This window comes from Tiliqua scincoides, chromosome 1 (assembly GCF_035046505.1).
Source record: "Tiliqua scincoides isolate rTilSci1 chromosome 1, rTilSci1.hap2, whole genome shotgun sequence".
Taxonomy (NCBI): Eukaryota; Metazoa; Chordata; class Lepidosauria; order Squamata; family Scincidae; genus Tiliqua; species Tiliqua scincoides.
The window spans coordinates 33,754,056-33,781,276 of record NC_089821.1 but is presented as its reverse complement, the minus strand read 5'-3'; the positions used below and the strand labels follow the sequence as shown (position 1 = coordinate 33,781,276).

The following is a 27,221-nucleotide window of genomic DNA, read 5'->3' as shown; positions in this document are numbered from 1 at the left end:
AGGAAAATGTCAGTGTGCTCTTTTTAAAAAATACTTTATTCTGTTTTATGGAAATCAGTGCACTTGTTCTAATATTTAACCATTTTAATTTGGGTTGATAAAAACCAAGTATATTATTGTATAATAATAATAATTAGTTATACAGTGGACCCTCCTTTTCTGTGGGTTCCAACACCCATGGATTTGACCTAACACAGGTGCCGACTCACACTGGAGGACCTCACATGATCTTCCAGACACAACCAGAAGTGTCTCAGAAAGTCTCCCAGAGCCTTCTGAAAGGCACTTCCAGTTTTTTGGATCTCACGGATTCAATTATCCATGGAAACTGGGATCTGTTGGAACGGATCCTCTGTATACCATTTTTCAACAAAAAATTTCACAAAGCTGTTTACAGCCAAAATCAAATAATTAAATGGTACCCTGTTCCACAAGGGCTCACAACATAAAAGATGCAGAAGAAAACCAGCAAATAGCCACTACAAAAGACACTGCCCTGGAGTGAAGAGGGACAGTTACTCTTGTTGTACTAAATATAAGAGGACTAGGGATAACAGTTCTACCCAAGTGGGCAATAAGAAATATCAAACAATACGTAAACATACAGTGGATGATTCATGTCCTATAGTTTCAGTTTTCAGCAGATACAAGGTTTGGGTTTTATGTTAAAATCAGAGCACAATGTACCACCTCATGCATGACAGTCACCAAAAATACATCAAAGCATAAATCACTGATGAGGAAAACACAAAGAAAACGAGTTTATCTGTGAAAGGTATTTGAGATATTAACATGAACCACTGATGTTAATGTTACATTTCAAATGTAATTTGAGCTCCAAAGTTGTATTACTCTCCTCTTCCACTATGTGATTCTAGTTTAAAGCTACCCAGACATTGTATCATAGTGGAGAGTGGGCAAAACTGTCTGCAAACAAAGATCTCTTACACCCACCTATGACCTGCCATTCACCAAATTATGTTGCAGTAAGTCATTCTTCAGACAACTGAGCATTATTTAAGCACATTAAAATAATAAGAAAAAAGGACTAAAAAATAGTTAATGTTTAGATGACAACTTTAATTTCCCCAAAGAACATTCAGATCTCATCCAACCCAATGTTCCCCTCCACTCACATATTTCTCCAGTGCCTCTGGGTAAGGATTTCTAAAGTACTTCTGCCAAGTAATTGCCCCACATATACACAAACTCTCGGTTTACAAGACCACCACGCTATAATTTTACAGAACACAAATGAACCCAGCTTTGCAAATACTTATAATTACTACATTTGAAGGCAGATAGAATAAGAACATTAGGTTGCAAAAGCTTAAGACTCTTCATTCTGTTTTTAACTCACTGACTTGTTTCTCCATTTTTCTGACCCCCCTGCTATGGAGATTGGTCAGTTATGTTCCAGCATCAGTGCCTTACAACTTTAGCCAGAAAAAAAGGCACATACAGTATTTCAAAGTCTTGGTAAGCATGCCATCAGTTCCATCCTTCCTAACCGATTTGGTCTCTTTGAGTATATTGAAAATACATGATCATACCCAGAAAACCTGAAGATAACACTACCTAACAGAGCAAGTATGCCCATAAACATCATTTATATAAGGAATCATTCCTAGGACCATTCCTAGGCTTTGCAAATCTTTCAAAGCTGGGTATACTGATTTTAGCCTTTCAGAGCTATAAGCTACAGATGAGAAAATTCCCATCATGGAATAACACTAAACAAAACAAGCGGCTTAGTTATTGTTAAAGATTGAAAAAGTACAAAATATTTATTTGGCTATTTCCCACTAAGAAACTAAACATATATTTCATACATAGAAATATGAGACAGTGCTCTATTCAAGGTATCACCAAAATTCAACCAGCATAGAAAACAAAACTGGTAAATTCACAACTGCATTTTCTCTGATGCAATGGTTGATTCTGATATTTATGATCATTTTGTTATATGCAGAACTTTTAAAAATTCGGCATCAAATGTTTAAACTGAATATTAAAGCTTTGCAAAAATTAACTGGTTTAACTAAAACAGGTGTTCCAACTCTTAGAAGGTACAGGATAGGGAAAAAAGTCAATTTCCTAAATCATTTGAATAGTTTTTTATCCCAGTTTTTTTTTATTTTTAAAAACGTCAAGCTTTTGTTTTTAATCTCAGAAGGGCAAAACAGGACTTACATGAAAGTGAATGAGGATAGCCTACTGCAAATGCAACAATGCCAATTTTTAAACCATAGCTAAGAGATTGGGAATTTGTCCCATTGGCAAATGCAAGTTCTTCTCCAGCTTGGAACAAGACTGTGTGCACGCACAGCTGGGCTTATACATAGGCTCATGTGCTAAAAGTATGTTTCATAAAGGAAGACCCTTGAATTGTACAGCAAAGCCAATAAAAGATGTTCTTCTGCTTTCTGCCTACATCCTGGACTTTAATCACAGCTTGGGTAGAGTTATGCAACAAACCCCAAAGATAAGATTTTTAAGGCACTAGGGAAGCTGTCCAGTCCCAAGCTTGCCTGGTGAAGCTCCTTCACCTAAATGGGCCTAGGCGTCACTAGAGTTGATATCACCTGGTGTGAGAAATCATGGTGTCAACCCAGAGACCTCTTCCCATACCAGACCATACAGAATCCTTAGTAATGTTTTTTGTACTATGTTACTAATAAATTGCAATTCCCGTATATCACTGAATGTAATGGCATCAGTACTGACAAACTAGCAAAATTTACACCTTTATATAACAATATCATAGACACACTTAGAATCAAGCTGTACATGGATTTCATGGCTGCCATGACAACCAAGGGCCTGTCCCAGAAGATCTTGGCCCCAACACATACTGCAGGACACGTGCTGGACCTGGTGTTTACAGCTGGGCACGGGGTAGTGATCTGGATGTAGAGGAGATCAAGATCACTCCGTTGTCATGGACAGATCACTTCCTGGTAAGGTGTAGGCTTGTTGCGACTTCCTACCTCCGCAGAGGTGGGAGACGGTTTTCTATGGTCTGGAGGCTAATGGATCCAGAAGGTTTCCTGAGGGCTCTGGGGGATTTCCCCACTGGCAAGACTGGCGTCTCATCTGAGGCCCTGGTTGACCTCTGGAATGGGGAAATGACCAGGGCAGTGGATGAGATTGCTCCAGAGCGACCTCTGCCATGGCGCAGACTTGGAGCGGCTCCTTGGTTCACCGAGGAGCTGTGAATGATGAAGCGGCAGGGCAGACATCTAGAGTGACGGTGGCAGAAAACTTGGGATGAATCTGATCGGACATGGAGTAGAGTTCATTACAGAGCCTATTCCATGGTGGTGGTAGCAGCGAAGAGTTTGTTCTTCTCTGCTACCATCGCGTCTGCTGACAACCGTCCAGCAGAGCTGTTCCATGTGGTGCGGGGCCTCCTCCATCAGGCCCCTCCAGTAGACCAGGAGGAACACACGGTCAGCTGCTGTGACATGTTTGCACAACATCATATTCGTCACAACTTGGATGCCACATTGACAATGTCTGAAGATGTCCCCTTGGCAACTGCTTGTCCAGTGTTGTGGGATTCTTTTCAGCTTGTACAGCCTGAGGATGTGGACAGACTCCTTTGGAGTGTGAGGCCATCTGCCTGCCTGCCTGCCTGCCTGCCTGACCCTTGCCCAGCTTGGATGATAAGGGCTGCCCAGGGTGGACTGGCTGAGTGGACAGGGAGGGTGGTCAACTCTTCCTTGATGGAAGGGACATTGCCATGTGCTTTGAAACAGGCGGTGGTTCGCCCCCTCCTGAAGAGGCCCTCCCTGGATTCCACTGTGTTGGACAACTACCGGCCAGTCTCCAACATCCCGTTTCTGGGCAAGATAATTGAGCGGGTAGTGGCATCTCAACTCCAGAGGGTCTTGGATGAAGTGGATTATCTGGATCCTTTTCAATCTGGTTTCAGGCTGGACTTTGGGACGGAAACTGCCTTGGTCACCTTGGTGGATGACCTACGCTGGGGACTGGACAGGGGGAGTGCGTCCCTGTTGGTCCTGCCGGACCTCTCAGCGGCTTTTGATACCATCGACCATGGTATCCTTCTGGGCCGATTGGTCGAGTTGGGAGTTGGAGGCACTGTTTTGCGGTGGTTCCGCTCCTACTTGGAGGATCGGCCCAGATGATGGTGCTGGGGGATGCCTGTTTGACACCCTGGCCCTTGAGGTGCGGGATGCTACAGGGTTCAATTCTGTCCCCCATGCTATTTAACATCTACATGAAACCGCTGGGAGAGGTCATCTGGGGGTTTGGAGTGGGGTGCCATCAATATGCCGATGACACCCAGCTCTATCTTTCTTTTCCTACAGACTCCAGGGTGGCGGTTGAGGGCCTGGAGCGCTGCCTGGAGGCAGTGAGGATCTGGATGGGGGCCAACAAGCTGAAATTAAATCCGGATAAGACAGAGGCTCTCCTGGTTCGGAAATCCTCGATGCAGGTGCTGGATTATCAGCTTGTGCTGAATGGGGTTGCACTTCCCCTGAAGGAGCAGGTCCGCAGCTTGGGGGTCCACCCAGACTCGCAGCTGCTCCTGGATTCCCAGGTGGCGGCTGTGGCTAGGGGGGCCTTTGCTCAGCTTTGGCTGGTGCGCCAGCTGCGGCCATACTTGGATCGTGCAGACCTGGCCACGGTGATCCATGCGACGGTGACATTGAGGTTAGATTATTGTAATGCGCTCTATGTGGGGCTGCCCTTGAAGACGGTTCGGAAACTGCAACTAGTGCAGAATGCAGCGGCCCGTGTAGTTACTGAAGGTAGGCGGTTTGACTCTGTCAGTCCACTTCTCCAGCAGCTGCATTGGCTGCCCATTCGTTTCCGGGCCCAATTCAAGGTGCTGGTTTTGACCTTTAAAGCCCTATACTACTCTGGGCCAGGGTATCTTAGAGATCGTCTACTCCCGTACAATCGGGCTCATCCACTTAGGTCATCAGAGAAGGCCTTTTTACAAGTGCTGCCGCCTAGGGAGGTATGTGGGGCGGCGGCAAGAAATAGGGCCTTCTCAGTAGTGGGACCAACGCTATGGAATTCCCTTCCCCTTGACTTAAGAATAGCTCCCTCTCTTGAGACTTTTCGGCAAGGCCTGAAGACCCTTCTGTTTAGATAGGTCTTCTGAGTTCTCGGCCTTTTTAACATCTTTTCAACACCTTTTAATATTTTTTAAATACTTTGTAACAGGCCTGATTCTTTTACGATTTGCTGCTCTGTGCTCTTTTTATCTGATTACTTTTTATCTGACTACTGTTTTTATGATATGTGTTATATGCTTTTATCTGTTTTTTAAATTTATGTTTTTAATCTGTTTTAACCTGTTGTAAGCCGCCTTGAGTCCCTTCAGGGAGAAAGGCGGGGTAAAAATTATTATTATTATTATTATTATTATTATTATTATTATTATCATCATCATCTAGTAAGAGGGTGCACGCCCATCTTTCACTTTCTTCTGACTTCTTCTGAAATAAATGGTGTCCTCAATATTTTTATTTCACATATCTATTACCTAATGCAGTGGTTCCCAAGCCCCAGGGAGCCACAGAATTCTCCTCCCTATACAACAGTCAAGTCAAGTCAATTATTAATACAGTCAAAGACCAGCATAAACAAAATGTAACATTGCCTATACAACAAAATTTAAAAATTTTTAACAGTTAAATGCTCATCATACTAAAAACAGAAAAGATGACCATCAGAATTTTTTCTCATAACTAATGATACCCTTGCAGGTTTTGCAGGTGGCTGCCAAGAAACTAGCACTCCCTCTTGTGAAATGCGGGTTAGCTCCCTTAAGAAGTTCCTTGGCTTCCTCCTCATCGGGCAGGCCTGAAAATTTCTTAGTCAGGGGAGTAATAAACATAGCACGTATCCTGTGATAAAATGAGCAGTGGAAGAAAACGTGTTCAATTGTTTCCACCTTGCCTGAGCCACAGGAACAAATCCTTTCAGGGATAGGGATCTTTCTGTAGCAACCCTCAACATATGCTGAGGGGAGAGCTCTCCATCTAGCTAAAAAGAAAGCTCTCCTATGTCCTGGAAGCTCAAGAAGCGAGAGATAGGTGGCTGGTGCAGGTATCTATCTAATGTCCTCCACGGCTAAGAAATCTGGAGTTCTATTAATATCCTCTTGCCGCTCGTGTCCAACAACCTCTGCTTTATGGTTGCTCTTGCTTGATTCAAATCCATAGCCAGTACAACCTCTGGAGAGAATCCTAGGTGTCTCAGCTTTGTGTAAACTGCCTTGAGCCAGGTCGATTGAAAGTTGTCACATAGAATTAAAGATGTTAAACCCTGGGGATTAAAGTTTAAATTGAGCCAGAGGTACGCTATACAATATATAGCATTGTAGCCCTAATAGCAAGCTGCGGCCAACAACCCAGTAGATCAAAGAAGCCACCAGTCAAAAAAGTTTTGGAATCTCTGATTGCTTTGAGAAAGCAATAGCTCCCATATTTAATCTATTATATGCTTTTAATCATTGATTTTAAACACTGATTTACAAACTCAGTGTTTTACCATTTTCTACGACTGGTCCATTTTTGCACCAGTGGTAAAAATGTAGTTATTTTGGTGTCACCCCTCCTGGGGGTGTCATCCAGTGTGTTCCACCCCTCCCTCAACCCCCTAGTGATGTCCCTATCAGCCAAAGCCTAGGGAGAACACTTTCATATATATATTCCCAGGGCAGACACCAAATTGCTGGTGACTTTGGGAAAAAACCCGTCTATAGGCCCGTCATGTTTACTGACCAGTGAACTAGAGGCCCTGCAATGACACAGGAGTCTCTGGGTGATACTACCATTTATAGTGATGGCACCAGTATCTTGGCTGACTTGCAACTCCACCATCACCAATATTGGGGTGATTGGGGGTAGGCCAGGTCAGGTGGAGCCTTGGATTGGTATAGGCCATCAGCCAATGCCCAATCTGGTTAAACTCTGATGCTGCACTCTCTAAGCCAGTGGTTCTCACACATTTAGCACCAAGGCCCACTTTATAGAATGAAAATCTGTCAGGACCCACCGGAAGTGAAGTCATGACTGGAAGTGACATCATGAAGCAGGAAAATTTTTAACAATCCTAGGCTGCAATCCTATCCACACTTACCCAGGAGTAGGTCTCATTGACTATCATTGTTAAAAGAATATACATAGTAGCTTGTTAAAAGTACAGGTTAAAAGTACATGTTTCGAATGCATGAGCTTAGAGTTCTATTATCGTACTCAGTGTGGGTGGAAGGCAAGGCAAAAATACAGTAAGAGACAACACTGTTCAGCCTCATAGTGTGTAATAAGCAAGCATTCCACAGTGTGTTAATTTTACTCTTTGTTCAGTTCATTTGCAGGACACAGATTCCTTGGCCAGGGGGCAGAATCAAAATTGGGCAATACCATAAAACCTTCACATTCATCTGAATGTCTTTTACTCAACAAATATCAGGAAGAGGCAACCTTCCTATTTTCCTCAACAAAAAAAAGGTGTAAGGAGAAAAGGATACCTCAAAAATTGTTATGCTGAGATACTCTGAATAAAAAATAAAATACCTGCCAACACTAGATACAGCCTGGAAGAGGGCAAAAACTTGAACAGTTCACAGGCTTAAAAAAAATTAAACCAGCAAACGTCTCACAGCAAGTATCCATATCTGCTCATGTGAACTTACTCAGTTTCTCCCCTAGTTTCCTTCTCCCTCTCCTCCACCTTTTCTAAACAGCATGGAAACAGGGGGACAAATGGTAGTATTCTTGGGGGGGGGGGAGCACTATGTTTGCAGAGTGTCTCAACGTGCCCCATAAGCTGCCTCTCTCCTTTACCGGCAGAGCCATTCTGAGCAGTAAAAGCAACACAGTGGAGATATCTGTGTTGCTTTTGCCACCAGGAATGGCTCTGCCAGCAAGGGGGGCAGGGAGCCAGTGGCATATCATGGGGGAGCAATAGGGACAGTTGCCCCAGGCACAAAATTCTTAGGGGTGCAAAATTTCAAGCCTTGTCTCCTGGCTTCCAGCATCATGCAAACAGCCGAAGCAACATTTCTACAATAGCAGCTGACTGTCCCGTCCAGCAGGGGGAGCTGAAGAGGGGGAAATGCTCCCAGCAGCAGGCAATGCAGGGGGAAGGCATGGCCAGAGTGCAGAGCAAGCAAAACCAGCAGATGCCTGTTCCCTCCCTTGTGGCTGCTGCTGCTCTTGCCCTGGCTCTTTCTGCCAGTCAAGAAACAACCTGATTCAGCTCAGCCCTCCTCCAGCCTATGAATTAGCAGAGGTGGGGGAATAGAATTGAAGATAGTGGAAACAGGGCAGGGCAGAGAAGGGGGAGGAAATGAAGCTCCTGGTAGCTCCCAAGGCATAAGAGAAGGGACCTGAGTAAGAAATAGCAAAGGGAGGGGGAAGGATTGAAGGCACTGGGTGCAGAGCATTCTCTCAAGAGCTCCAAGTTGAGCATTCTTGATTTTAATAAATTAGCTTTCTGGTGACTGAGCTTTCATGGGTGCTGCTTTAAATGAGATATAACTCTCAACCAAGCATGTGTAGGACTGCAGCACTAAAGTATTTTGAATTGCTGAGAGTAGTGAGAGGCTCTCTTTTTCTCCCTTAGGATGTAAGGGTGTTATTCACACTCTCTCTTGCATACACAAACAGGCAATTGGCACATCATTCTCCTCACTTGCCACTTCTTCCATCATGTAGACTCATTCCTCCCTCCATTCTAAAATCTCATCATTACTTAACACCTTCCTTCTCATCCCTCCTCTCACTCATCCCCACTTTCCAAAGGTTATAATACTTTGCCTTGCATTCTCTCTCCACCCCCCTGCCCCCTCGGTTGAATCCTAAACCTTGTTTCCATTGTTCCTTCTCATTGCCCCTACTAAAATTTGACCCCCCCCCACTTCTAAACATGTTTTCCTTCTTTCCAGAAACTACATACACTTCCCTCTTCAATTTTGATTTGAAGTTTGATCTCAGCTTGTTGTGAATTTCTTTAATTGCCATATAATATTTAATTAAATTATTAAGATCAAATTAAATTAATTTAATTGTATTGCTTAATTGTAATGAAATTACATTGCTGCAAACTAGTCTGTGATGCTTTGTCCATTTCGAACTCAAGGAAGGAGAAATATCAAGGGCAGATATGTTCTGAGAAAAACATAGGTTGCAATTCTAAGCATGTTTATTCAGAAGTAAATTCCAATGAGATAAGGCAGTGGTTTTCAAACTGGGGTATCGCAACACCCCAGCCTGAAGGCCCTGGCCTCTGCCCCCTTAAGGGGTGGGAGCAGGGGGGAGGCAGCGACACAATCCCCTGGATCGAAACAATCCCCAGGATCCTGTCACTAACAGGGCTGCAGGGACTGGGAGACATACACCAGTCCTTGCAGCAGCCTGTCGGGGGTGTGGGGAGCCCTGCGCGACCTGCAGGGCTCCCCGAAGCTTTAGAAGTGAAAGTGGAGTGATTGCACCACACCTCCGCAAAACCGGAAGTGGAGCGCAATAGCTCCGCTTTCACTTTTGAAGCATTGGGGAGCCCCGCAGAAGGTCGCACAGGGCTCCCCACACCACCTGGGAGGCTGCAGTAGGCTCTGGTAATCGCAGCCAAGCCCCTGCAGCCCCCTGAGTGGCGCAATCCTGGGGATCGCTCTGCTGCCTCCCCCCCGCTGTCTCCCCCCCACCCGCAAGAACTTAGAGTTGTTTCCAAACTCCCACAGAGTTTGAAAACTGCTGGGTTAGGGGGTGCAATACTTGTCTTGCCTCAGGCATTGGCAACCCACACTAGGCCACTGTGGGGGGCAGTTTACAGGGTGGATTGAGGCACCCTGCAAAACGTAGCACTTCCGCTCCCCCTGGGGATGCTACAGGGGACCCAACCTCCAGAGTGACTGGGAGTTTTCATTTCAGGTTTTGTGAGCAGTAGAAGTGCAAGAAATCTGCAAGAAATCAATAAAGTACAACCACATTTCAAATGAGTGCTGGATTTGGATTACAAAAGAGACTGAAGGTAGGAATGAACAGCAGCTGAAGGTGCTCCTTCATTTGCATCTCTTTAAATAAAACCTGAAGTACCACACTGCCTGGTTTGCAAAAACCATGCAACTGAGCACGGTAAGGAAAAGGAACAACACAGCTCTTATCTCCAATAGGCATGCAGAAGGTGTGGCAGACCTGGAATGAAGAGCACCTCAAATCTGCCCATCCCTTGCCTGACCACCATCTGCCACTAATGCAAGCTGCATCAGCTGCTTCCTGGTTGGGTTGGATGTGGACTGAAGAGGGCATTTCACTAGTTACTTTTGCTACAGCCTTCGGGTTTTGTTATTTTGTGGGTGTGCGTTTTTATTTTGTTCTGTAAACCAGTGGTACTCAAACTTTTCTGGTCAGTGGCTCCCTTGACCCCCATGGCTGTTGGCCATGACTCCCCATCATGTTCCTGAGGGCTGGAAGTGACATCATTAGACAGGAAGTGGCCAGAAATATTAACTATATTAATAATTATATTGATCATATCATTAATTAAATGCAGATCTTAAAAATATATTATTAATACACAGCAATATACATGCTTTATAAATGATCAGCTGCTGATCACTGTTGGAGACAGGATGCTGGAGTAGGTAGATTTTGTCTGGTAAAGGAAGACTCTTTTTTAACTTTGTAAGCATACCAATAGAATTGTTTTATCAAATGAACTTTGTGAACACCCAGTCTGACCAACATTACACGCACACACCCCTGTGGACCCCAATCCTAGTCATTTCTCCCATTCCCCTTGGATAGGATTGAACCTTTTATTAATTTAATGAAATTAATTTTTTTCCAGCAGCTGGTGGGGAAAACAAAAATAGACCATGAAAATACATCAGAGCTGATAAGGGTTTGGTTAGGAAGCTAATTTGTCTCCTATACTAGGAGATGCACAGCTCAAGCCTATGCATGTCTGCTCAGAAGTAAGTCCCATTAGAGTCAATGGGGCTTACTCCCAGGAAAGTGTGGATAGGATTGGGCTGGCAATCACTTCATCAATGGCTGATAAGTATTCCGTTCAAATAGCAAGATTCATCACTTTAAAAATACAGCAACTTTACAGCAACTCTTCAGTCAAACAACAAGATTAATATATCACTTTAAAAACAGAACCCTTTTTCTGCTACTGGCCAAGTAAAGTATGTGCTTCTCTCTCCCCTCCCCCTTTGCCAACTGCATGGAAGCAACTTTAAGAGTCCTGATGACTGGTAAAATAGGAAGCGTTTTATTTGGGGGGGGGAAGCGGGAAGGTTGGAGATCAAAAGGGGAGAGTGGAAGAGGGAGGGGGTTGAAAAGAGAGATTTCACTTTGATGAGAACCTATCCCAGGCTGGGAACTAGGAACCAACCAGAAAAGGATCAGCGAGGATTAAGGACTGCAAGCAGAGCATGCTCGGAAGAGGGCGGGGTGGCAGCAGCCACTCTTGCAGCTGAGCACTCCCGTTTCTTCTGCTTTAAAAAAAAGCGCGGACTGGCTCGTATTCTGCCCAGGGGTGTGAATGTATTGCTGTGAGAGGACAACTCCCCTTTGAGTTCCTGGCGCCACCCTGAAGAGCCGTGCCTCACAATTTGAATAACACTGCTGTAAACTGAAAATCCAGATTGACAGTACTTCCAGAACATTACCTGGACCAGGTAGTCAGGGTGCAAATTCCACTTTGACCATCCCGAGGCTTAGGGATAAACTACACATTTTGTTAACACACATATTTGGCTTAATATGTAGATAGTTAAGGACTTTTTGGATGCTATGGGAGGCAAATTAGGATCAGTACCATCGTGTTTTGGGAATGAGTTTAACCTTTTCCTTTCATGCTGCAGTCCTCCAAAAAATGCTCCCCTGAAACTGATTAGCCCTCAGAAGAAAGCTCCTATTGGCCACTGTCACACCTTTCTGCCAAGGGACCAAACACCTTAAGGGTCTTGCCAGCCCCAACCCAATCCTGAGTTCTGCGCACCAGCTTACCGACAGCATGCACTGACACAAATGTGCTGTAAGGTACATTTGCGGGGCTTAGTGCTGGCCCAGCACGAGCTCAGAAGCTCAGCAGCAGGACACCAAAGGCAGACTGATCAATTTTCAGGTGTTTCCCAAAAACTCTCTAGGTCCCTTGAGGCAATTTACTACTTCCTAGTCAAGAGAACATATGTACTTCAGTATAGCCTTAAAAGATCATTTATTTAAAACAAGAAGTAAAATATTCAATCCAAAAGGTATTGAGAACAAAACGGCTAATATTATAATGCCGTTGCACAAATTGATGGTAAGGCCACACCTGGAATATTGTGTCCAGTTCTTGTCGCCACATCTCAAAAAAGACATAGTGGAAATGGAAAAGGTGCAAAAGAGAGCAACTAAGATGATTACGGGGCCGGGGCACCTTCCTTATGAGGAAAGGCTACGGCGTTTGGGCCTCTTCAGCCTAGAAAAGAGGTGCCTGAGGGGGGACATGATTGAGACATACAAAATTATGCAGGGGATGGACAGAGTGGATAGAGAGATGCTCTTTACACTCTCACACAACACCAGAACCAGGGGACATCCACTAAAATTGAGTGTTGGGCGAGTTAGGACAGACAAAAGAAAATATTTCTTTACTCAACGTGTGGTCGGTCTGTGGAACTCCTTGCCACAGGATGTGGTGATGGCATCTGGTCTGGATGCCTTTAAAAGGGGATTGGACAAGTTTCTGGAGGAAAAATCCATTATGGGGTACAAGCCATGATGTGCAGGTACAACCTCCTGACTTTAGAAATGGGCTATGTCAGAATGCCTGATGCAAGGGAGGGCACAAGGATGAGGTCTCTTGTTATCTACAGGTGCTGCCTGCTGACTTGCTGCAGCTGTGAATGAGGTGGGTGGGGCAGTATAAGGCAGGGAGTGCGTGTGAAACATGGTGGGGGGAGGTGGGAGAGAAGGCTGACTGGGCAGGAGTGGAGGTGCTCCTTACAGACTTCAAACTGGGAGGCAAGAGTAAGTACAGGCAGCAAAGCGCTTTCTTCCACTTGGGAAGGAGGGAGCCCAGCCTGCTGGGGGGGGTGTCCAAATGCCATAGCCTGCATTCCTCCATCTTGCTTGGGGGGAACAGGGGTGGCATCTGCATGTTGGGTGTGTGTGTGAGCAGCCCCCATCTACTTTGGGGTGAGTTGTAATCTTGCTGGGTGTGGCTGCAATCCTTTCCACACTTTCCTGGGAGTAAGCCCAATTGACTCAAATGGGACTTACTTCTGAGTAGACCTACATAGGCTTGGGGTCTGTGTCAGCTTAACCAAGGATCTTCACCTTCTCTTTCCTCCCCCTTCAAAAAGCCACTCTTGATGGTTTTGTCTCCAAAAATTGATTAAAAAACAAAAATACCCATTCCTTTTCAGCCATCCCCCCCTTTTCCTCCTGCCTCCTTTTGGGGGGGGGTGTACTTCCCATGTTGGCTGCTATTGTAAGACAAAAGGCACAATGCTAGCTATGTCTACTCAGAAGTAAGTCCTATTGTGTTCAATGGGACTTACTCCTAGGAAAGTGAGGTTAGGATTGCAGCCAAACAGTCTCTGGGTCTCAGTTTGCAATTAGCAGATGCACACAAAACAAAGTCTTCCCCTCCCCCAGCAAATTCATCACTTCCCCCTCTCCCTTTCCAAAACCCTCCAGATGTGCTGCTAACAAACTCAGGGCATAATCCTAACCAGGTCTACTCAGAAGTAAGTCCTATTTTGTTCAATGGGGCTTACTCTCAGGTAAGTGTGGTTAGGATTGCAGCCTCAGAGTGCTGGCAGCTGTTTTGTTTCTAGTGTATAATTATAACATCTTCATCCCCATTTTGGGGGTAACTGAGGTGAGGTGTTGTAATGGGGAGCCACGGGCCAGAAAAGTTTGAGAACCACTGTTCTCAGCCAAGGTCTAAACTGATGACCTCTTCAACAGCCTGCTTCACTGCTCTTCAAGCACTAGCTCTGACTTAAGTCCTGACTTCTTTTGATACCCAGAAATACCTCCCTCAGAGGATTTTTACCCAATTTCAATGCACGACTAAACTTGCATTGGTCAATAATCTAAAACAGTGGTCTCCAATGTAAGTGTAACAATAAAGTACTCCCTATCCCAAGCACCCTTTACCCACGCTGCCACTTCTTTTTTCACCCAAACTGGGCATAGGGACACTCTGGGCAGTCCTGTCTATTGTCCATCATCCAGGTAGGCTTTGCGCCAGGATTTCTGGGCATATGCGACTGCCCAGAGCAAAACTATGACCAGATTGGGTGAAAAACCAAGTAGCAGCATGACAGAATGGTAAATGCTGCTCTACAAGGGGAGGGCTTTCACCAAACACTGGATCTGGCCCCCAGGCTGTAGTCTGGCAAGCCCTGATCTAACAAATATATACTTTAGGTCTGTAAATTAATTCAATTTACAATTAATCCCACCTGGGGAAGTTCTGCTTTTTGGCTGGTAGGCTCTAGCCTGTACCCTGCTCGAACTAAGCAGTTACCACATCGCTCACTGTGAAAAGTTCATCCTAACACAGGGTTACCCCAGTATCCGTGGGGGTTCCATTTCAGGAACCCCCGTGCGGTTAACTGAAATCACAGATATCGACAAATGCTCCCCACCCAGTCTAGAGGCAAGGAGAGTGCTGTTCCCCTCTCCTTTGGAGGATTCTCTGAGCCCAGCATAGGCCAAGGACATCCGTCAGACTGAGCCTCAAAATAAAAAACAACTGAAAGTTCGTAAAACCAGAAGTGACATTCTAATCCCTTATACCACAAGTGACATTTTGTTTAGAGGCTCAGACAGAGCCTCTGCTGGGCTTAGAGGAGACAAGCCCCCCCCCCAGGCATGTGTTGGGGGGGGCCACAGATCCAATCAAGGAATAAGTGAATTTGCAAATAAGGATCCCTATATACAGGGCCCCTCTGTATACTAATGACTAAATTTGAATGTCAGCCTAAGTATGTCTTGAATACTGCTCTTAAAAGAAAACTCACAAAGACAAAAGAATACTATCTCCTGCTGTCTATTAGAGAAGATATACACTCCTCATTAAAAGGCAACTGAATCTATTTCTTTAGAAAAGTAACAGCCACAATTTTACAGAAATGTGCCCTTCAATTTTACAGAAATGTGCCCTTCAATTTTACAGAAATGTGCCCTTCAATTTAAGTTTCTATTCTCCTAATTTAAACTTTTGTCAATCCTAAACTAGAAAGATCCAATGAGCAAGTCCCATGTTAACATTTTGCAATAAATATTCTAAGTACAGCAATTGACGTCTGATCCAAAAGGGTCACATGAAATTTATCGAATTCATTGAGACAATGTATTTATGAAAAAAGGGATTTTTGGGATTTCTGTTCCCTTCTTTGCTTTTCTCTTTTGCGCAGCCATTTGCTAGTCACCAAGGAAACTACTGTGGGCAGATCTTGGGATATATTGTCAGAGCACTGCCAGAGTTATGAGTAAAGTTTAACAGAAAACCTATACCATGAAAAAGAATTCTGCAAGTAGGATTTCTCAGTAATACAAGAAATGCCTTAAACATACTGAGAAATCAGCTCCTATTTTTCATTTAAATTTGTATTTTGTCCACAATAGAATCCAACATTTTATGAAACTTCTTAGTTTAATAAGGAAACAAATTAAAGGCCACTTATCTCCTAACATATCTGAAAGAACACAGACATGCCCCCATATCTGCAGGGGTTCTGTTCCAGACCTCCCGTGGATACTTGAATCCATGGATACAAGGGGACACCTACCTCCAGCCTCTGGAGGCAAGGGAAGCACTGCTCCCCTTGCCTTTGGAGGATCCTCTGCGCCTAGCAGAGGCCACAGACATCTGTTCGTGGCCTCTGCTGGGATCAGATTGAGCCCTAGAGGCAAAAAATGTCACATCGTTTTTTTTGTAAAACCGGAAGTGAATGTCTTATAAGACATTAGGAGGCCTGGGGAAGCCCTAAAGGTGCATATGTGTAAGATTATTGACATTTTGCAGGCTTTCATTCACACTATCAGGGGCTATTATTCCTATCTTCAAAAATGAAAGCTGACATTTGAGTAGCAAAAAAGTTCTTGTCCAGGGCTATTTTATGATATATGAACAAATGGCTACTGTCAAGCTGTGATCTACCTCAAAATTCTCAAGATCAAGAGTTTCCCTGATACCAGTACATAATCCACTAAACCATTTCTTATACTCAGGATATGCATTGTTAACAACCAGATGGATCCCATTTAATAATAACAATAATAATAATACAGGTATTTATATACCGCCTTTCTTGGTCGTGAAATTTCTCCTCAGACTTTATTCAAGGCGGTTTACATAGGCAGGCTATTTAAAGTTTTACAATTGAAAGAAGGTTCTGTCTTTCAAGAACCACAATATTTCAGATGTTTCTTTCTGATCTGGTTTCACATTCTGGCTGCCATCTTCCCACGCTCAGAGCAGATGGAATAACTCGGCTCAGCTTGTCAGCTGCTTCAAGGTCGCATGGTGTGGGTGGCCTTGAACTGGCGACCTGCGGATGTTATCTTCAGGCAAATGGAGGCTCTACCCTCTAGACCAGACCTCCTGCCCTTAAAATTTGATTTGATTTTAAAGTTTATCAGAATCAACTGCTAACTGATATGAACATTTGGAAACTGATGTGCCAGTATCTTTCTTGGAAATGTTAAAAAAAGTTTAAGTATCTCCAAATAATGAAAAGTTACTAATATGTGTTGAATATGCCCTAGCAAATCAAATTTTAGCAGATTCTTTCTTATTGCAAAAACTACAAAAGATCTATATACACACACAGCAGCCTGACACCACCATATTCAATTCAAGTTCTTGACTCCAAATTTACAGTCATCTAATCAAGAACCATCAATGTATAAGGAATCTAATGAGAAAGAAGTATATGGATTGAGAGAAAACAATTTAGATAGTCATGAATCCTATATTAAATCAGAATGTATGTTACAATCCAATCTGTTCACATTGTATATCCCCCCTCTGGGACTTGAAATAACAGGTACATCAGTCCTTGAGTTTCTGTTACAGCTTCCCTTATGGCAGAGACACTTTATAAAAGTTGAAGTGTTGGCTTTGAAGTATGGGATAAGCACAAGAATAAATAGGCTCCAACTACAACATCTGCTGATGATATTCATGGACGGTCCTGGCTCACCAGGAGGAGGTGGCAGCTGCGTTTTTTTGTGCTTGCGTGGGCTGGTGGTGAGGAAAAGGGAATGATTTGCATCTCTTAGTCTGGTGGAGGGTATGATTCAGGCATCTCCCAGCCAACCAGCAAAGGCTGGAGATGTACAGATGTGGAGAAAGAGGCAGCAGTGACTTCCCTCTCCTGGTCCACACCTACCGTACTTTTCGCTACATAAGACGCACTTCCCCCCCCCAAAAAAAAGTGGGGGGGGAAGTGTGTGTGTCTTATGGAGCGAATACTGCAAAAAAAAAAAAAAAAAAACTCCGCCCCAGCCCTGGCCTTGCCCCCTTGCTTTGCTCTGCTTCCCTGGGCAGTCAGAGGCTACTCAGAAGTAAGTCTCAGAGTCACTGGGGCTCACTCCCAGGAAAGTGTGGGTGGGGTGGCAGTCTCACTGCACAAGCCCTCGTGTCTACTCAGAAGTAAGTCTCAGTGGGGCTCACTCCCAGGAAAGCGTGGGTGGGGTGGCAGTCTCGCTGCCCAATCCTGTGCATGCCTACTCTGAAGTAAGTCCCATTAGAGTCAGGGGGGCTTACTCCCAGGAAAGCCTCTCTCTCCCCCCCCAAGCCTGGAGCATCACAACCTCTCTTTCCCCCCCACCCCAAGCCTGGAGCATCACAACTTCTCTGCAACACAAACACTTTCCCCCTTCTCTTACACACACAGATGCTTTGCCCCACACACACACACTCACACAGCAGGGGAGGGGTGCTTTCACTCACCTCATCCAGCATCTGAATGTAAGCCCCCCCCCATCACAAAGAAAAAACTGTCTCCTTGGTCAGAATGCCAGTGTTTGCTTATTGCACAAGCCCCAGGTAAGGCTTGGTTCTCACCATAAATACAGAGGTTTGTTGTGTCTTGAGAATTCAAGTTGTGGTTGGACTTTCCACTTGTTCATTTGTATTGGAATCACGGAAGAACTGGCGAGGAGGTAGATGTGGTGTCAGCAGTGGCCCCTTTAAGGGTAAGGCCTGGGCATTCAGCAGAGTGTGCTGCACAGCTGCAGCCACTTGAAGGCAATAGGGCCCTCAGGGATATAAGGAGTATCTGAGGCAGAAAGGGTTTGTGGGTTTTGAAGGAGTGCAGGTTGGAGGTAGAAGAGGAGACTGACTGGGTTTATTGAATTTGGAATCTGACTGTGGATTGTGACTGGACTTGGATACCCTGATGGATTTGACTGACCTTGGACTGTAATTTGGCTTATTGGTTCTGGACTCTGATTTGGCAACTCTGATTGATGGGACTGATTTACTTGGCATCTGTGGACTGGAACTGGACTCACTTTTGCTTGCTGCACTGGTGAGTTGCACAAGGGGGTCTGATCAGCCTTAAGCGGGCACAAGGCCCAGTGAATTGGGATTTGGCAGAACATCATTGTAGCAGAAAGATAATGTGATCCCCTATTTGTGTGCACCTGCTTCTGTGAGCTTCATAAATTCTGACTCTAGCAATGATGAGTTCTTGGGGGTTCCAGAAAACTAGAGTACTCAAACCTTTAAGTCTCTCCATCTGTTAATGACAATGATAATGGTTCTTAATGCCACTGTTGACTGCTGTTCACTTTACATGGTTCAAATGTTGTTCTGTTATAGTTTATTAAATATTTTATTACACTATTTGGTTCAGAATATTTTTTTCCTGTTTTCCGCCTCTAAAAACTAGGTGGGTCTTATGGTCTGGTGCGTCTTATGGAACGAAAAATACGGTATATTAGAGGGATGGGTTCCAGGTGCCCATCAACATTCTCACAGCCTGCTCACCCTCCATCTCTCCTTCCTAAGCTAAGCCTCAACATGCATCAATAAGCTTTTGTTGTGGACGAAATCAGATGCACTTTAATGGATCTTGACAGTTTTCAAATATGGAAACAGGAGAGATTATCATCGTAAAGATGGGTAAGCCTTCCCCCCATCTTTATGAAATGCTATGGTGGCTTCAACCAGATCTGCCTGATTCTGTGGCTCTAGATTGATTAGGGCAGAATCCAGTTGGCCACACCACCTGTTTGACCATCATATGGGTTCAGGATACATATGGGGAGGATCAACCCCAAAGCTTCAAGTGGCACAGTTTCCAAGGCTCCAGATGCATTATCTGACCAGGATACACACATACACGGACACACACACATTATCAAATTATTATTATTTGATTAGTCAGGATCCATTTTAAGTTCAAGGCAATGCCAGAAAACAAAGGTGCATCTACCACTGCATTTTTGAAGTATGAAAAGTTTTAGAAAATGTTTACTCTAGTACAATAGATGATCAAAGATTGCCACGACAATAAATGACAAAGATGAATCATCAACATTTTAACTTGTTAACAAAATGTATTGAATTTTCTAACATTTGTAATAAGACTTCTATTTTGTTGGCATATAAGAGCTTTAACAAACAGACCTTCTTAAAAAATGAACATTACCAGAGTCAAAATCTCATAGGGGAGAGTTAAGGTGTCATCATCCCCAAAGAAACCCAACCTTACCTGCTTTCTACACATGTAAATACTGTACTTTCATGCAGGAAAAGCTAATACTTCCAACCTATTCTTGAATATGGTTCCATCCAACATTTATAAAAATTGTGTCCTGTAAGAATTTCTGTAAAAGGGCAAGGAAAGGAACTCCCTTTAGATCTATTCTGACCTATATTTTTCTTCACTAACTTAGATTGTGAAGCATTACACTGTCTATGTTTTCGTATAGTTTTGATACAAATAAAAGCACAATTACTAGATTTTTTTGGTTCTGTTTTGAAATTTGCTCAATTCAAGAAAGCAGTTTTCTACAAACAAGTTTCTAATCAAATTCATATAGCTGTTATGTCCATGGTGACTATAGTCATCTATAGTCCCATGTTATTTATCTAAACTTCTAAAAGACTTGTCATCTCAAAAAATTAAAAATTGTGTGGTGTGCATGTCTCTTATTTTCAGTACATTCAACTGTACCTGAGCATGGCACATAACTAGTATTATATACAACAGGATAATGCCATCTATTGGCTATTACAGTGAATGAAATGTGGAGATGATTCAAGGTTAACTCCCATAATTAATTTGCCTCTTTCATAACATGACTGTTCTATGCAGCAGGCTTGCACTTTTAGTAAGCAATTAATTTGTGCTGGCAATATCCTGTTATCTCCAGTACAAATGCATTACGAACGGAATATTTTTAATTGCTTCCCGGGGGGGGGGGGGGGGGAACAGAATGGGATGGGACATCTATGTCTTATTCGAAAGCATTTTGAAAAAAGTAAATTATAGGGGCCTGGCCTAGAGAAGGGCTGTCATTAAGCAGAAATACAACAGAGAATTAATTTATAGTTCCAAGAGAGTAGGGATTTAATTTTTAGAATCGAATCTAAGATCACATCACTTAACTCCTCATTGCTTAATCTGGAGTAACTGCTACTGTCCAAAGAGATACTAAGAATTTTTAAAATGTGTTAGAATCTTAATTTTCCCCTCTAAGCTAACTGGTAAAAAATCTATTCACTTTCATTGTAATTCATTAATTACTGTTTAAGTATAACCAATTCCTATGAGTAATACTGAAAGTAGAGTTAAGACATAAGAACATAAGAACAGCCCCACTGGATCAGGCCATAGGCCCATCTAATCCAGCTTCCTATATCTCACAGTGGCCCACCAAATGCCCCAGGGAGCACCCCAGATAACAAGAGACCTGCATCCTGGTGCCCTCCCTTGCATCTGACATAGCCCATTTCTAAAACCAGGAGGTTGCACATATACATCATGGCTTGTAACCCATAATGGATTTTTCCTCCAGAAACTTGTCCAAACTCCTTTTAAAGGCATCTAGGCCAGATGCCATCACCACATCCTGTGGCAAGACATTGTATTTAATATTTCTAGAGCCCCAAACACCATACAGAGAACCTGCAAGTCAGACCAAGTACACCAGCAGTTCTAAGCATGTTCTGAGGCTTTTTCCTTCCCACTCTCTAAGCACTAACTTCCGCTTCACATACTTTTCACTCCTTCAGTTTTCAAAATGGTATGTGGTACAAAATGTACAGCTAGTATTTGGGGGAAGAGAAAGAAAATCCTCCTGTTCATGTACATTCAGGAACAAACCTTAACATATATTGGAATCCCAAGTAGTATTAAAAAAATACTAATTTTAAACACAAAATTCTCTATATTTATAGAACTGTAAAAGACAAATCTATATAGAAAAATAAAAATATAACCCCTGCTAAAGTGGCACCCTCATATTTAGCAAGGGGGAGAGCAACTGTGCCTCTTCAGAGCTGCATAGTGTATTTCTCAATGGTTATTGGTGGTGGTGTCTCTTCTGCATCTCTTTTTTGACTGTGAGTCCTTTGCAGACAGGGGACCATGTATTGATTTATTTTGCCATGTAGACAGCTTTGTGAACTACTCTTGTTGAAAAGCTGTATATAAATATTTTAACCACTAACAACATACCACTTAAATGGAGAAGTTAGTTTGGCACTTGCCCCAAAACTGCATTTCTCCTTTAAAACCTGTCCAAATAACTCTGCAGGGTTGTCTGTAGCCAGCTTCAAAAGGAACAGCCAACATTCCTTTATAGCTCCTCAACAAATTATATATGCAGTTCCTTCCACTCAAATTTACTGTGTTTAAGTACAATTATACACTGCAATAAATGAACGGATTTCCAAGATTATGGAAGTGTGTATGTTACTGCAATGCCAAGAGTTTATTTATAAAGGGATTTTTAGTTTCCAGTCTGTAGCTGAGATACTGCCATGCCTTCAGCTTTATAGAAAGGTGTCACATTCCAAAAACTGGTGTAAAATGAGAAAAAAAGTATTTACTGTTTTAAAGTTTTATCAAACACAGCCACCCTAAAAAACAGTGATCCTTTATAAAAACAGAGTACCATACATTGAAGCTAAACCAGCCAAAAGGATGCCTAGAATAACTCTTTGAAAATGTGACATAACTGTTCAGAAGAGGGCAATCTAGTTCGTTTAACTGGCAGATCCAGTACAAATGAGATAAACCAAAAATGAAAAACATGAGTTGACTAGTGTGTGCTAGAAAACTATAATCTCACTCAAAATAATTAGTGATCATATTAATCACAGGAAATTTTAGGGTTTCTTTCCCAAGTTATGTGATCTTCTATAGTTTTCAGCATAAAACATTAAATTACTCCAAAATTCTGAATTTTCTTAATCAGAATGTGCCTTCACACTTGAGAAGTTCACATATTTTTCCACTTTATATTCTATATATTTATTTTATAATGGTGACTGCTATACAAAAAAATTTAGAAAATTATAACTTGTAAGTAAACCCCATGGAAGTCAACATGAGTCATCTCTAAACAAACACTGTTGGGATGGGTCTGCACTATATAGCACATATGCAGAAGAATGATTCCTCACCCTGACATTGTTACATGGTCATTTTCAGAGCACCTCTTCACATTTAGTCAATGGTACTTGTACTGATACACACGTGCACAAACACAGAAAATTACACTTTTCAGTTACACAATACCTCCAAAATGTACTTTCTTCTTGAATCTTGAATTTTCTGTCATGATTTCTAACCTAGATGTAACCATCTCAGTTGCGTTTGTGGTGTGGTTGCATCCCCATCAATATATAAAACATAGTTCCTGATTTTTCAAGTTAACTGAATGGAGTTTCCCAGCCCTATTGTGAAAGCTGCAATTCTTGCGAACAAAAGCCAGCTCTTTTGAAGAGGAGGGAAAAAGCCTTCAAACTTTTAAATCCATAATGATGCTGAATGTGACAAGAACTTTCAGGGATCAAAATATTAGCAAAAACCAAGAAACCAGTGATTTTTATACAAGTTGTAGGCTCAGCAAGATAGTCCATATCATTCCAGTTTCACAATGTACCATCAGATTTTCCCTCCTCTTGCAGCAAAGGTTTCCATGGAAATGCATCACTCACTAATCTAAATAAGTGCGGGTGAAGGACGCCTGAAAACCTAGAGCAATTACGCATGCCATTAGAGAGGAAAAAAGAATGATTCAGCCCAGCTGTACTGTGTTACTAATAGGATCGTCTCTACATTTTGGTTGTTCCACGCCAAACAAAATCTGCTCTAGCAGCTTTGAAAACCCACTCTGCTTGCCCTGTCTCTAACACGCCCATAATAAAAATAACCTTGATGAGTGCATGCTAGGAGTTAAAGCACTTCAGATGCAAATCCTCTCTCCTCCCACAAATGCCAAATATGCTTGTTTTGCCATGGTTTTAACACTGTATGCTAATTTCCTCCTCTGAAATACAAGGTTAGTTTCAATCCACTAGTACTATAAGAAAAGAGGCGTGTGCTTCTTTGATCTACCTTAAAAGTGCCTTTAACCTGAAATACCTCAATTTAAATATACAAATCTAAGTTACGAAGGTTGTATTTTCTAGCTAGCCAACAAAATATTAGAGTGACTGAATTATTCCACAGGTATAAAACAAAGGTTACAGTCATAAGATGATTGCTACAGGTCATAAGAGTGCACTCACTAGCAGAAAAGCAGGTACATTCACTTTAACCTATTTCTGACTAGCCCACAGGAGTACACATTTAATCCCTGTTGTGTATATGCAATATTGGGCAAAAATGACTTAAGAGCACAAAGGGTTGTATCTGAAGTACTACAAACAAAAGGAAACTTGCAGAAGGGAATTTCATCCCCACAACACCCTCCAGTCTCATGAAAAGCCTGCCCCAAGGCTCCGGGGACATCTGGAAAGGGGTGGATTGGCACAAGCAGTTTTAAAACTAATCAATTTCAAAAATTTTCCTGTGATCCAGAAACATACTGTATCTGCATTTTAGTTGTCACAAAAAGAGCACACCCTTTACATGTGGATAAACCAGCCAGTGCATTATCAACCTGTGTTGATACAAGTTCAAGTTTATTAGGTTGATCAGCACATAAGCCATACACCTATTTACCTAAAATCTTAAAACCAGAGTTTAAAACCAAATAGAAACAGAATTTGGCTATATCCACAACACACTCTTTGCAAAGACTACTTAACAGTAATTTCAGTCTTAAAGAGTCCGAAAACAGAGAAAATTTATGTATCCATTTCTTTAAGAATCGATCTCTCCCTGCTGCATATTTTGGGCATTGGAAAAAGATATGCACCGGGGTGTCTAATTTGGTTAAGGGACAATCCCAATAATGCTGCTCAGGAGGAATCCTTTGAAAAGACCCTTCATTTGTGCCGTTGCTAAAGCATTGCATCGTGCAATCATATAAGCACATCTCAACTTGGGAACCGTCAGTGACTGTAGGCCCAGCTCACATAATTTCATATTAACGTTGTTATTCCATTTTACCCAGCAGCATTCTTGTGCTGCTAGTTTTGTGCAAATAGGAAGATTTTCAGCAATTATAAGTCTGTATTTAAAACCGATAATAGCTTTCCAAATCAAGGTTGAAATCTTTGGAAGTCCCAATTCCAATCCTATAACTTCAGAGGCTATGCATGGGGGTAGGGCTAAAAGCTTCCAAAAAAAGACTTTCTGGAGTTCTATTGGTCCCAAAAACCAGATCGGTGAGCCATATAACATACGTGGCAATACCATTGCTTTATATGCCTTTAGGAGTGCTGGCACATACTGTCCTCCTCTGATGTAAAAAAATTTTCTCAATGCTAGTAGCGTCAATTCAATTTTCCCCTTAAGATACTGTATATGTTTGGATCATGCAAGGTTAGATTGGAACACTACTCCAAGATAGCGAAATTCATTAACCTGCTGCAACTTATATGGGTCAATTTTCCATCTTTCATTGGTCCTTCTTATTGATTTTGTAAAAACCATTATTTTAGATTTATCCTCACTTATTTCTAATAGTTCTTCACTACAGTAAGCAATAAATGCTTTAATGGCACGTTTAAGACTAATCTGATTTCTGGACAATAGAATGAGATCATCAGCGTATAATAAGGCAGGAACTAGTTTGTTATCTAGGCATGGTGCATGTATATCTAAATCAAGTAATTTAGAAACAAAGTCATTGAGACAGAGATTAAATAAATGCGGCGCAAGAACACATCCCTGCCTAACCCCTCTATCAACAGATATGGGGCAAGAAATAGCTCCATCTTCGTTTAGTTTAACATATAAGGAATTTCCAGTATATAAATTCATTATTAATTTTAACAATCTTTTAGGTATAGATGGAGAATTCAATTTATTGCAGAGTCTTGCGTGAGACACTGAGTCAAAGGCAGCTCTTAGATCTATAAGATCTATAAATGCTGCATATAAGGTGCCAGGAACATTTAATGCATATTTACTTATCAGTCATGCCAAAGTAAAGCAATGATCGATACAAGAGTAGCCTCTCCTGAACCCCGCTTGCTCGTCTCCTAGTATCTTCTCCTGTTCTATCCAATCAAGCAGTTTCTCTTGCAATAGAGATGCATACATCTTGCCAATCACTGTTAAAAGGATATTATCAACCTGAGAGCTAGACATTTCTGAGACATTTCTAAGACAGTCTCTCTGAGCCTCTGTCCCTTGCGAAGTGGCCCCAGAATCCTCAAACTACTCTTTAAAGTCACCAAAGTCCAAAAGTAGTTTGGAATTAGGTGCAAGAGCAGATTAGAGTAAAATTACTACTGCTGCACATGCAGTATTTGTCTTCTAATCTACTTTAAAAATACCCACACATCTAATCCCAGACTGATTTTTAAATTCAGAGGAATTCTAGAGGGCACGCTTTGAGTCTTGAAAAAATACCAGATACATATGCACATACTCCTGTGGACTCAGTCTAGAGAGCTAAAATTAAATTCTACATATTCTCATGCTGTGTTCTTCCCCAATGGCACACATCTACTAGCCATAATTTCCACATTGTTTAATTAAATGTGCTTAGGATTCATCCTCCACCTCCCTCAAATATTTAGCACCTTCCCCCCCCCCTTGAATCACTCTTTTCTTCTGAATAATTATGACATTGCAATGTTAGCCAGATTTGGCCAGATCTGAGGGCAAACAAAGATATTTCAAGGAAAATGCTTCACGAATAGGTACTGTCCTCACTCTGAATCAACATTATTTGTTTTCAGAGATGCCATGTTGCCAAATCCAATTTCTTCAAAATTGCTCTTTTTCAGTAACGTCAGCAAATAATAGTGAGTAAAAGCAGACACTGAGGCTGTTGTAAATCAAGTCTGTGAACAAGCATTTTAAAAAGGTTTTATTTTTTTCCCCCAAGAGTTATCTGAAAGCTCCTATTTTGTGCTCCGATCACATTCTGTGGCTCTTCTGAGAGCCAGGGAGGCCATACACAGCCACCCCAACTCTCTAGAGGCCTTCTGAGGCTTCCTGAAGGCTGAAAATCGTGCACGGCCTCCCTGGGCCTAAGAAGGCCGAAAGTCAGCACTTAGGTTTTTGGCTAAAACCGTAAGTGCTGATTTTTGGCCTTGTGGAGGCCTCAGAGGGCCTTCTGAGGGTACCCGTGGCTGCGCATGGCCTCACTGCCCTAAGAAGGATCTTCAAATGCAACCAGAACTCTGCTCTGTCATGACCGGAGGATAACAGGCAGATCCGCTGGTTCTGGACCCATGTTGGGGCAAAATGGTGGGTCCCAAATCCACAGATGAGACCCCACCAGTAACAGATATCAGGGAACAATTAGGCAGGAAATAATCCTATCCCCCTTTCTAGGCCTGCTTCCCCGTCACGAGGCTGCTTGGAGTTGTGCCAGTGATTTTGCTGGCGCAGGCCCATGCAGCCCCATAGCGGCTACTGGGGCTTACCCTGTGGGAAATGGACAAATGTCCCCTTATCTCACCAAACCTCTAGTAGCCTCTCTTCCCATGATGGATACAGCAGAGACTGCTCTGGTGCCGCTGCTTCACAGCACTGGAAGTTAGGTAGGATTGAACTGCCCATAATAATCTCTGGGCTTATCAGGGATGGGAAAACCTAGAGTGGCTTGACTCAAGTCACTGAATCACTA

General features: G+C 42.7%; 1 protein-coding gene across 2 annotated transcripts in view; it reads right to left on the bottom strand.

Moving 5' to 3' along the window:
* Positions 1 to 27,221, bottom strand: part of SHANK2 (SH3 and multiple ankyrin repeat domains 2) — a 434,329-nt gene that overhangs the window by 232,627 nt on the left and 174,481 nt on the right. The window lies entirely within an intron of this gene.